Source organism: Miniopterus schreibersii, assembly GCF_964146895.1.
Source record: "Miniopterus schreibersii genome assembly, chromosome: 18".
Taxonomy (NCBI): Eukaryota; Metazoa; Chordata; class Mammalia; order Chiroptera; family Miniopteridae; genus Miniopterus; species Miniopterus schreibersii.
In genome coordinates, this window is record NC_138121.1 from 22,535,079 (window position 1) to 22,547,258 (window position 12,180).

The 12,180-nt window shown below is 39.6% G+C and overlaps 1 protein-coding gene across 1 annotated transcript in view; it reads right to left on the reverse strand.

Annotated features, from left to right (window-relative positions):
* Positions 1–12,180, reverse strand: part of LOC308547363 (uncharacterized protein) — a 645,955-nt gene that overhangs the window by 242,906 nt on the left and 390,869 nt on the right. The window lies entirely within an intron of this gene.

A 12,180-nucleotide genomic window follows, 5' to 3' on the forward strand; every position in this document is an offset into this window, starting at 1 on the left:
GATGGCTGGAGTCGGTGGATAGATACCCCAGCTCCCTTGCACCCCCCTCCTGGCAATGGGGCACTTGTGTGGCATGTTCCACAGTCCCCAATGGGTCCCCAGTGGGATGAAGCCCCAAAGGCCCCCAGAGGACCCATCCTTGTTTTGCTCATAGAACCTCCTGGGATTGCCTCCCTAGACAATGACAAAAACAAGAAAAACACAGCTACAAACTGCTCTGCCCTTTGATTATTATGACCAATTTGTACGGAAATATTTATTGGCAGAGAAAAGGAAATACATACCTAATCTAGGAGATATCTTTTTATTTGACCTAAGAGCTACCTGCAAGAAAATCCTTGTCTCAAGTTCTGCTTCTGAGGGAAATCCAAGCCAGGACAAACTCATTTCAGCGTTTACCATGTACAGTCCATGAAGAAAAAAATGGTGTCATAGGACACCATCAAATAACATGGCAGAGACAATCTTCCAGTTATCTATTGCGACGTGACAAACAAAACAGTGTCTAATAATAATAGCTTTCTATTATGTCTAATGGGTCTGAGGTGGACAGACTCAGCTGGGCGGTTCCCATTTGGGGTTGCTTCTATGGAAAAAGTTAGATGGTAAACAGCTGAAATTGGAGTCGCCTGAAGGCTTCTTCATTCACCTCCCTGGTGTGTGAACTGATCGGGCATCTCCCTCTAAATGGAGCCTCTCCATGTTGCTAGCTTGAGCTTCCTCACAGCATGAAGGTTTCTGGGCGGTCAGACTTTTTACATGATGGATGCTTTCTCCTAGCACCTAACCCAAGAGACATCAAATACAAGTGCTCAATATTAAAAGACAAGCCTGAATACTGGGACAGTATCCCATCCATCGCTCCTTATCGGACAAGCAGTCCCAGAGCCTGCCCCAGTTCAAAGGGGTAGGCATAGGCCCCACCTTTTAATGGAAGGGGAGTCAAATATTTTTATTAGTGGTGGTAGTGGTAGGAGAATGAGGCAGCACCTTCCTGCAGAAGAGATATTCGGGATGAGACCTGAAGAACGTAGGAGAAAGCCAGGCTGAGAGGCGGAGAAAACATTCCAGACAGAGAAGAGTTTGTGTGCAGACACTCAGCATTCTGAGGACTTGAAAGACAGTCAGTGTGACTCAGAGGATATATTGGAAGGGTGGACAAGGGCCTTATCTGGCTGGGCCATGCAAGTGATGTTCACTGTTTTAGTTGGTATTTTAACAAAAATCAGAACCAGTTGTTTTGTGCTCTGATTTGTATATATATTTTTTAAACCCCTCTATTTTAGTTAAACTCAAAATGTGAGCGTCAGGTCAGTTCCAGACTGAGAAGTTTGTTACTAGGCTGCACCATTTGTGCCAAACTATGATGAGTACAGAAATGGATCATAAGCATTTAGACGTTTTCTTAGCACTTTGACTGCTGCAACATCTAAGTAAACTGTATGTTTTTCATGTTTTACAAGAATGTTGGTCCACGATGGGGAAAAGGTATCTAGTCTTTTTTTCATAAATGATTTTAAGGCATGTCTCTGGCTACCGTGTAAGGGAATTTGGAGAATAGAGATCAGTTGGGAGACTATTAGTTGGCAACAGTAACATGGGTTAGAGTAGTAGCCATGCAGGTGGAGAGAGGGACAGATTTAAATGAAGTTTGGAAGGTAAAATAGGCAGCAGCTGGTGATGGGTTGGTGGCGGGGAAGAAAGAAGTGGGTTTCTAGGATGGCTCCCAGGTCTCTGGTTTGAGAAACAGACTTGATGGAGATGCCATGTAATGAGATACAAGTGATCAGAAATAAAAAAGAGAGAATTTAGCTCTGAATTGCTCTGCATTTGCCATCCCAACTTTTGTGTTGAAGCTTTTAAGGGTCATTGTAAAGGAACTATGTACTGAAGGCAAAGACATTATCTTTTTATTTTAATTGGAAGCCACCTACACTACAGAAATAAGTCAACATAATTCACGTTTTTAATCAAAATGAATTCTTTGAGAGCAGAAGAAATGTAGCATCCAAATAAATGAGTTGTAATTTCCTTAATGAACTAAGTCATCGTGAATCACTGTGTGGAATCACCCCTGTGCTGTGGAGCCTATGACATTTCCAACAATGCGACACTATTTGGTAAATATTAAAGACTGTTAGAGAAAGGGGATAAGAAATGACCTTTCAATCTATATGGAGCATGTTAATTACTAAAAAGGCGGCGATCGGTTATAAAGAATTGTCCTTCTGTCGTCACCACCGAAGCATGCGCCCGCCTTTTGGTTATGAATTATCCTTACAAGAAATATGGATGCATGACATTTACATTTGCAATGTCATTTAGCATAAGTATGCATTCTTATTAAGGTCTTCGAGTCCTACACAGTCTCAAATAAGGGTTTTTTTTTTACACTCAAATGTATTTTCAGGTTTCCTCCTAGAAAACACCAAGGAGGCAGTGTAATGCTGTAGGGGATCTAGAGTGGAGTCATATGTTCCTTGTCTTGAATCATGAACTGCTACTTACTACCAGTGTGATCTAACTGAATTTTATTTAACCAGAATGTCTCACACTTTTTTGACCACAGAAGCCTTTCAGTTGCATATAAACTTCTTGATATTCCCCAGCTTTGTGATGCAGTGGCTTACAAAATGGGAATTTGGAACATTGGGCCTGGGTTAACGCCCCAGCTCCCCCATCTACTAAACACAGACGTGGAACCTCTGTGATTGTGGCTTTCTTTCTCTGTTCAGTGCAAAGGAAACACTTTAGCTAGTAGGACCTATGATGAAAAGAATAAATAAAATGAGGAAAGGCGTGTAAAATGGTTGGCAAAGAACTATGCAAGTAGTATAGCTTAATATGTAGCACCCATGCTTTAGTTTTCTATGACCCCAGTGTGTGGCACATAATAAATGATCACAGTCTGTCAAATTCCTTCTGGGGAGATAGTGTGGGAGTTAAGAACCCAGGATTGAGGTCAAATGGCATAGCTGAGACAAGAACCAAGTCTCCCGAGGCCCATTTCTGAACCTTTTTCATTCTAGAGCATGGCTTCTCCATGATGGAAGAGGCTTACATGCAGTTTAGAGAGAAGCAAAGAAAAGGTGAGAGAATTGGGTAAAATTGTAGGTAGGAACTAAATATCCAAATAAAAGCCCAAGACATAGAAGACTGTCATCAGACTTATAAAAACTAAAGCATAATTCAGCAGGTTGGAGTTTTTCACTCTGGAATTAGATTGGATCAGTCCTGACTCTAGCTCTTGTGTGTAGGGTGACCACAGATGGGTTTGCTTAGTTTTCATAATCCCCAATTTCCTTATCTTTGAAGCAGGGGAAATAATATTCTCCTTTCAGGGTTGTTATGATGAGAAAATAAAATAGCATATGTAAGACACTTAGCCCAGTGCTTCCTGGCCCATGCTAACATTTATTCAGATAATCGCAGCCAGGGTGTAACCTGTGACACTTTCAGAACTGAAAACCTCAGGCTCAAGTCAGTACCAAGAGATGAGATGAGCAAAGAGGGAGGAATGCATGGGTGAGTTAAATACCTGTGGGTCAGGATTCAGTTTATGAATGTGAAGACTCCCAGAAATGAACTCGTAAATGAGAGATTTTATAAGGGTGAGGTAGATCCCTGGTATGCAGTAAAAAAAAGGTAGTACAAGGTGTTTTTCCTAATGGCAAATTGTCTGACGATTGGAAGGAAAAATATATATGATGTATTATTAAACCAATTATTGAGACCAGGTATGTAGGGTAGAAGGTGGTATAATTAATTAGACCAACTAACAGCCTAAAATATATGTTTGGTTTTTTAAAATGAGCTTGAATTTTTATGCAAGAAAAATGAGAGGGTGTCACATATAGAGGAAGAATGTCCCCCATTGTTGATCAATCCAATGAATTAATTTCTCAAGATCTGAAAATGTGAAAGAAATGAGAAAATTCCTGTTTTGAATTAAGGAAATTTTAGAAGTAAGGGTGATCAAGAAAGAAACTCTGCTTGCCTTTTAAATTTTCAGGGCTTTTTGGACATGCTAAAAATGTGTAGAAAAATATTCATAGGTAGGTCTCAGGAAAAAGCATGGGCGTAATCAAGAAATGGGAGGATGGTAGATGGTATGAAAGAGAACAAGCTGAAAGAACTAAAGGCTGAGCAGAGGCACAAGAACTATCGTGAAATGGTGTGTATCTATAGTAATCTGCAGAATCAAAACCAAAGATGGTAATATTGGTGAAAAGATGTAAGGTACAATAGTCTAGCAATTATTTTTAGGAATGAAATAAGCCTGCCTTAAGAGGTAGTGAGCTCTACATCACTTGAGGCATTAAAATGGCTGTGGATCATGATCTATCAGGGATGTTGAAGAGAGAATGACATTATGGAACAGAGGTATTGAATTGAATCACCATTCTTCATAGTGCTTGACAAAATATTCTTACAGGATACTAATAGTTATTAGAGAAAAAATAAAGAGAAGATCATCCGCTGCTCAGGTAAATTTGGGAAACATTAGATTAAACTAAGTTAATTAGACTCAACATGCCATAGAATCTTTAGCACTGAGATTCTCCAAGGGAAGATATTATGTGCATCACTTCTGATAAAACAAGAAAACCTTTTTGCAAGATGAATATCATGCTGGAGGCAGGGGGAGAGATGTGTGGTGAAATAATCTTTAGGAAACACTGGTGTCCATAATATCCCATATTATTTTCTACTTGACGGTTCCATGCATCCATATAAGAAAATCACATCAATGTTCCTAGCTGTGATCAAATTTAATGGAAGACATAGTTAGAAAAGCCAAGAAATCATAGCAAATTAGGGACTCTTAAATTAGAGGATATTAAAAAAAAGAATGAAGAATGAAAAAAGACTGAGAAGCGGACATAGTAGTGGTCATGAGAAATAGTGTAACAGACAATCAGTATGTTGCTAATAGAAAAGAAAAAAAACAAACACGGACAATGAGAGAATTAAACAATAAAATGAGAGCCAGAAAGAATGGGAAGGACATGAAGTAGTGGTGGATGTGGGTGCGTCTTTTATTTTTAAGTATGAGATGTACCTGGCCTGAGGCCAGACCAATGTGGACATAGTCAACTTCCTTCCCGATGGGAAGAGCTCCTCAGGAAATCCATCCAGAAGGCTTCACAGGAAATGTGGCTTCAGACAGCATTGACTCTTCATGACAGAGACTGTCCCTAAGCATACTGACCTGGTGAAGTTATTGTCCCCTTCTCTCATGGGGTGTGGCTGTTTGATGAACTGAAACCAGTGCCCATCTCCCTGTGACTAAAGACTCACAAAGAGCATGTTTAGTCTCAGCTTCTTCATTCTCCCAGCCTTGGGGGAAGTCGTAAGACTCTGCTGTTGTCAAGCACCACTTCCTAATTCCCTCCTGGCTGATCGTAAATTATCCTTGGTAGGATTTGCCTTTTCATTGCATCTCCAAAGTCCACCCAACATCCCACAGAATTTGAGTTGCAGCAGCACTTTCCCAGTCAAGTCCTAATCAGATCTTTCCTTCTTCCCTGCTCAAGCTTTGACCTCTTACGGCAGATTTCCAGCCAGCCTCTGCTGCACAGAAAGCTCTACTCCTCCCCATTGTTTTCGGAACCACTAAGCTTATTCTGAAGGAGTCCAAAGGAGAGATGCAACTCTTTTAAATCAGACATACCTATCCCTCCCTGTTAGAGCCCCATAGGAGGTCTGCTCTGGGACCTCTCAGCAGTCTACATTGAGAAGAACATCACATTTCTCACCAAATCTATAGCTTAAGAAATTACATTATAGCCCTTCAGTATATCTGGAAAGATTAGAGCCTATTAAAAAAAAAAAAAAAAAAAAAGCCTTTGGCAAAAGCAATTTAAAGCTCAAAGCTCTAATCTGGAATTGGTATATTTATCCTGGTCTTTAATTATTAATGTTGCTTTATTGATCCGATAACCTAAAACGCAAACAACAAAAACTGTTCAAACTAATTATTGTGGGCTTTCTACCTTTTGGGGCTTCTCTACTAGTCTTCAAACCTAAACCTTTTTTTCCACCAATCAATAGGGTTTAATTCATTAACAAGTTCTAGAGCCTTGTTTCCACTGCGGGGCGATTTCTCCCTGGATCAACAGGAAGTGCACTAAATCTCACCCCTGGCAGTAGTTGCACGGCCTATATAAATGTGTTTTCCTTGGAATTTTAAAACAAGATTTAACAAGCCCACGTTTTGGTATTCTGTGCTCAGTGGCTACCCAGTCCTTCATAAAAAATTATTGTATGTTTCTTTATCTTGCCACAGACATTATGTTATTAATGAATCTTATAAACTGGGGCAGGACAGTGTTTTCATGTAGACATGAGGTCACCTTGACACCTGCTCACGCCTTTTCACTGGGTCAGTCACCAGTGTTGGTTTTGTAGGAAAGGACTCTGAATAATATTTATGGATGGGGCGTCTGATGGGTTAAAGCAGGTTGCTACTTGTGAGGGGTATTTCCTATTTGTTCCATTAGCCTGATTTCTGATTCACAAGAGTGGCTCTAGACCCCACCCCAAGCAACTAGTTACTTGCCATCTTGTGCTATTGGCTGTAAAGCTAAGAGGAGCTGAAAGCATGTCAAGGTTGTTACCACCACTAGAAAGACAACTCTAATTCCTCTGAGTGGATTGCAGGACATAGAAATGTTAATTAAGCATTTATTTACCCCGGACAGTGCTAGACACAAAGTGGGTATGCCATAAATATTTGTAAAAAGAGTAAATGAATGTCATTTGTCAGATTCCTTGCCACCAAGGAACTTGCAACCTAGTAGGGATTCAAATGAAGATACCACTGACCCATCCCCCCTGTCACTTATGTGAACCCTAAGGATAATATATGAGATTTTCTGGCTTCCCAACATTCCTCAAAACCCTTTTGAACATAATTATGTGTTCTGTTTGTGTCACCTCTTGGGATAATGAGGACCATATGTTAAAATTTTCAGTGGAAAGTGGGAGGACATTTATTTTGTTGGTTAAATTATCTGCACGCCCTCGGGAAATCATTATGTTTAATATACTCGAGGTGCTACAAGAAGGTTCACACCAATAGGGTAGAGACAGTTCATTCTTCCTTGAGGAACTTACAATGTAAACAAAAAAATAAGTCAAGCTGACATGAACCAGCTAAAAAATATGATATATCTTTTAATTTTTCATGATCTTACCCTTTGGACCTAGTACACATTAACTCCATAGTTGTAAAAGGCACACATTTCTAATGACACGATTCAGACTCTCTGAAATAACACTTGAGTGATTTTCAGAAAATATTCTTAATCTCTGGTCAATTGTATTGCCTTCCATTCAAGACAATTTAACTTGGGTTTGAAGAGTGAAGCTGTGGTCATAAAGTGCCAAAATGCTAAAAAAGAACTGAAAATTTCAGCTATATTCCTAAATGTATACACCAAGTGAACATCAGGAAGACTGATACATGTTGGCAGAGGTCTGGGATGCTGAGTGAAGGGCAAGAGCTGACAATATTATATGTATGTCTGATGTTGTGCTTATGTATAAATATTAGAAAGTCTTCAAAACATTAAAATCTTCTAAAATGACACAATGAAACATGATCCATATGAATTCCATCAGCTTTAATTATGAAAAATTAATAATTTAAAGTTTACATATTTATTTGAAAGAGATAATATTCTCTAAATATTATTCTAAAATTATTTTGGTATTATAGATACATACTGATGTTTCAGAGGATATGTTTCCTTTGTCGTGCCCGGCAAACTAAAAAGAACTTTATGTAGTTATGTAGAAAATGGCTAAGTCTTTCCTTCGAGATATATGACAGCTATAAAAATCCCAGGAGCAGAGATGATGTCATATGGAAGACTAATTAACACAGCTAAGGGATAATGTATGTTATATGGTCTTTAAATTTTTATTAAGGTCACTGTGAAGTATGGCTTAAAACTAATGATGGTAAAGACTTTGGGCCCAGACACCACCTGTGTGAGTGAGGAATAGCAGGAGAGTGGTTTCATAAAGTGATGGGATCTCCTTTATCTATTTGTCACAAAAATTCATCATCCCTAAAAGAAAGCCCTCAAAGGGACTGAGATGTTCAAGTCATAGGAAGTTGTCAAGTGAAAGCATAGAGAGATGGCATCCAGTTAAGATGATCATGGCAAAGATGTAGATGTGTAATAGTTCATGACATGCCTCGAAATTTAGCAGTACTATTTCAAAACAGAAGGTGGATAATGGTGGGAGATTAAGAAGGCTGGGAAACAGCAAGATAAAAGCTATGGGACTGCAGATATTTTGTTTTGATTCTGATGGTAAAGGAGAGTATGGCAGGGACAGGGTTGATCACTTCTCATTCTATCCACTCCTCCTCCTTTCTGCGTTCTTGCACTTAGGGGCAGCCCCGTTACCAGCTCTGGCCAACAAGGCTACGGACAGATATGATGGCTGTCACTCTCAGGCTGAAATTAACAATGGATGGACCTGAATCCCCTCTCTCCCTCTCCTTCTGCCTCTTTCTCTCCCTACTGAAGACCCACACAAAGCCTCCAGCTGCTAGAGCAAAGCCATAAACACTGAGTAACCACCAGGAGAAAAGTTATTCTAGAGTCGCTGGGACCCACAGTGGACTTTGTCCGAGCAATAAATAAATAAATTTTGGTAGACTCTTGAGCATTATAAAATTAGATTAACATTATTAGATAGGCTTATTAGGAAGATGTTGTGGCATACTCAAAGCAAATGAATTATTCTGAAGAACTATAAACCTAACATTTATTGGCATTTGCAGGGGACCACTCCTTTATATTCAGATGAATTTTCTCATTTGATTCTCATAACCCTTTGAGGTTGGTATTACCATTCTTATTCGCATAATTTGTACAAAGTCAAGAGATAATGACGGCACCAGGATTCAAACTCAGTCTGTCTGACTTGAGAACCAAACCCTGAGCACTTCAATATAACCCTAGTCCTTGATTTCCTGTCATAACTTTCACTGATGTCCCAGAATGCCAGGGGATCAAGCCTGTTAGAGTAAGAACATAGGTTTTCTTTTAATTGGCACAGTCCTTGACAAAGGATACATCACACACACTTACACACACAATTTCTAAGTGGCTTTCTCTGGAGTGATGGCCTTGTCCAGTCCTTCCCCATTCCCAAACTACCTGAGCTGAGGTTGCTCAAAGCAGATTTGAAGACTCTATAATACCCATGAGAGGATTTTAACCACATTATTAATTCCCATTAATCATGCTTACACATAATTTATTAGACTTTGTCCCTGGAGGCTCTCATTCATACTAAGATAGGGCCCTAAATAAGATGTTTTCTTTTCCCACTTCCCTGATTCTATTCTAGAAAAATGGCTTCTCTTAAAATGTCAATGACCACTTGGTATTCAGAAATTCTCACTTAACTCAGTAGGTTCTTCAGCCACCTGCCCAGTCCATAAGGTCTTCTTTCAATCCTCACTTTTAGCATTCTCTGTTGGTGCATTAATAACTTTTGACCTTTTCCACTGAAAAAGGTTTAGCAACCTACGTTTTTTCTATTTCTCCCCAATTCCATTACTGACATTGTCCTTTAGGGACACCCTTCCATGAAATACCAATCATGTTGGCCTGATGCTCCCACTTTCCCAAGACACAGGTTTGGTCAGCCTCTTGCACTTCCAAGTTGAGATTATCATATGTCAGGAGGTCGGGAGCTACGGTTAGGGGCTGTAGGAAGGATTCCATGGGTTTCAAAACACTGTGTGACTATGAGGGAACACAAGTAGACTCTTAGAGACTGAGAAAACCTTCATTTTCTGCACTAGTGAGTACAGAGAACACTGTGGGCAAGGAGGATTTTGGCCATAGCACCAGGTAGGGAATTGGTGCCAAGAAGATACTTAGGAGTTCATATTAGGCCTCTTGCCCAAATGGCCATGGATCTGAAAATGCATGCATAAAGCAAGAACTTGGCACAAGATTCGAGGTGATGAGTGTGCATGATGTCTCGGTTTGTGCAAGGGAGGGAGGCTGATGGAAAGTTTCAAGTCATAGATCTAGACGATGTCTGGGTAAGTGTCATGGAGCCAGAGAGTGTCTCAGCCCAGGACTGCCGTGGTTTTGTTGCAGAGAGTAAATAAATATGCTGCCAACACTGTATTGAGAGAGAGGGAGAGAGATCCATATGAAAGAAAAGCACTTAGAAGCATCACAGTTGGCTAGACCAATGTTCCAGGGCTTAGGAGGGTTGATGAGTTGAAGGTAGCACTGATAAATACTCAATGAGTGGAAGGCTTACCTTGGTCCATCTTGCATCATCTGGGGAGGCAGATTAGAATGTCAAAGATAGAAAGTGGGAAAGAGAAATATCTTAAATGGATACAAGTCACTGTGTAAGGTTATCAAAATGTACTTTTATAACAGATTTATCATGTAATGCTATTAGGCAGATTAGGGCCAGGGCTAGTGTAAGTGAGGTACATGCTCCAGGTGCAAAATTAAAAGGAGCACCCTACATTTGTACAACTCAGACTCTCTCACCTCACCCTAATCCTGGTCCTATCAGATCCAATCTTTATTTAAAATTTCAATTAAAAATAATAAAATAAAATTCCAATTTTTTTCATTGTGGATTTTTTTTTTTGCATTAATTTAGAATTTTGTTAAATATTGTGCTACAATATTTTTTTAAATCTTGATTACTTGATTACAGAGTTACTTGGTGCCCCTTTAAATTTTTCAATTGAAGCAAATGCCTCACTTGCCTCACCCTAATCCTGGCCCTAAGGCCCATTTTGCAAATCGGGCAAGAAGACTCAGATAACATTTGTACTTTGCCCAAAGCCACATGTCTAGTCCCACACAGGAGATTACAAACTCAGGAAAGCCTGAGTCTGAAGCCCCACTCTTTTCAACCTATCTGTTGTCTGCCAAATAAGCTTATCTATTACTTCATGGGCAGGTGGGAACACCAGGCAACATGATTCCAAGTGAGGATGTCCCTAAAGGGCAATGTTAGTAATGGAATGGAGAGAAAAATAGGAGATAGGCTACTAAACTCTTTCTAATGATCATAATATAACAAAGAACTCATGTTAAAGTAGGAATTGAAATAAGACTTTTTGCATTGCACAGATAGCTGAGGAACCTGCTGAGTTAAAAGAGAATTTCTGAACACCAAGTGATCATTGACATCTTCAGAGAAGCCATTTCTCTAGAACTCAAGGAAGTAGGGAAGGAAAACATTTTATTTAGGGCCATACCACAGTATGAATGAGAACTTCCAGAGACACCATCTAACAAATGATGTGTTAGAGCGATTAATGAGAATTAGGCATGTGGTTAAAATAAATTCAAAGACCAATGAGCTCCTCAGGATGACAGTATTTATTTTTATGGAGCATGACAATTCACTGCCTTCGTTGGAAAGAGAGTTATGCTAAGGGGCTGGACTTTACCATCTGCAAATGTAATGCTCAAAACAGCACTAGGTTATCAAATACCTATTGTGCTACTTAAATTATTTCTTTTTAAAGTTTCTGTCTCCTCGTTGGCCATAAACTCAATGAGGGCAGATGTTATGTTAGCTTTGCTTACTCTTTTATCTTTCACACATAGTAAATGCTTAATAAATATTTTGGAATGAATAATGAACTTCAATATGTATTTGTCAAAGGTAGAAAATTACACAAGATGTTTCTGTCAGAGGCTGGGCTGTATTTTCGACCCAACCCCTCAATAAACACATTTACACTGTCTGAACTCAAGCATGCTGGCTTTTATTTGGCTCTTGAAGAAGCCACAGTTCCTGCTGTCTCATATCATTGACACATGTTGTACTTCCTGCTTGGAGTGCCTATGCCATGATTTTCCTGTGTCCAGCTTGTTCTACCACTCTGGATGCAGTTTTAAAGTCACCTCCTGAGAGAGACCTTCTCTGACCAGCCAGCTTGGGGGGTGCTTTTCCCCAGCCATGCTATTCCTTCTCTCTGAAAGGATCCTTCTATTTGCATTCTTGTTTACTTTCTGATTTTCCCACCAGCATCTTATCTCCTTGAAGGCAGGACATCACTGGTCTTGTTCAGAGCTAAAAATGCATGCTGGCTTTGGAAGCACTTGATAAATATTTGTTGAGTGATTGAATGAATTGATGAATTAATGAAAACCATGC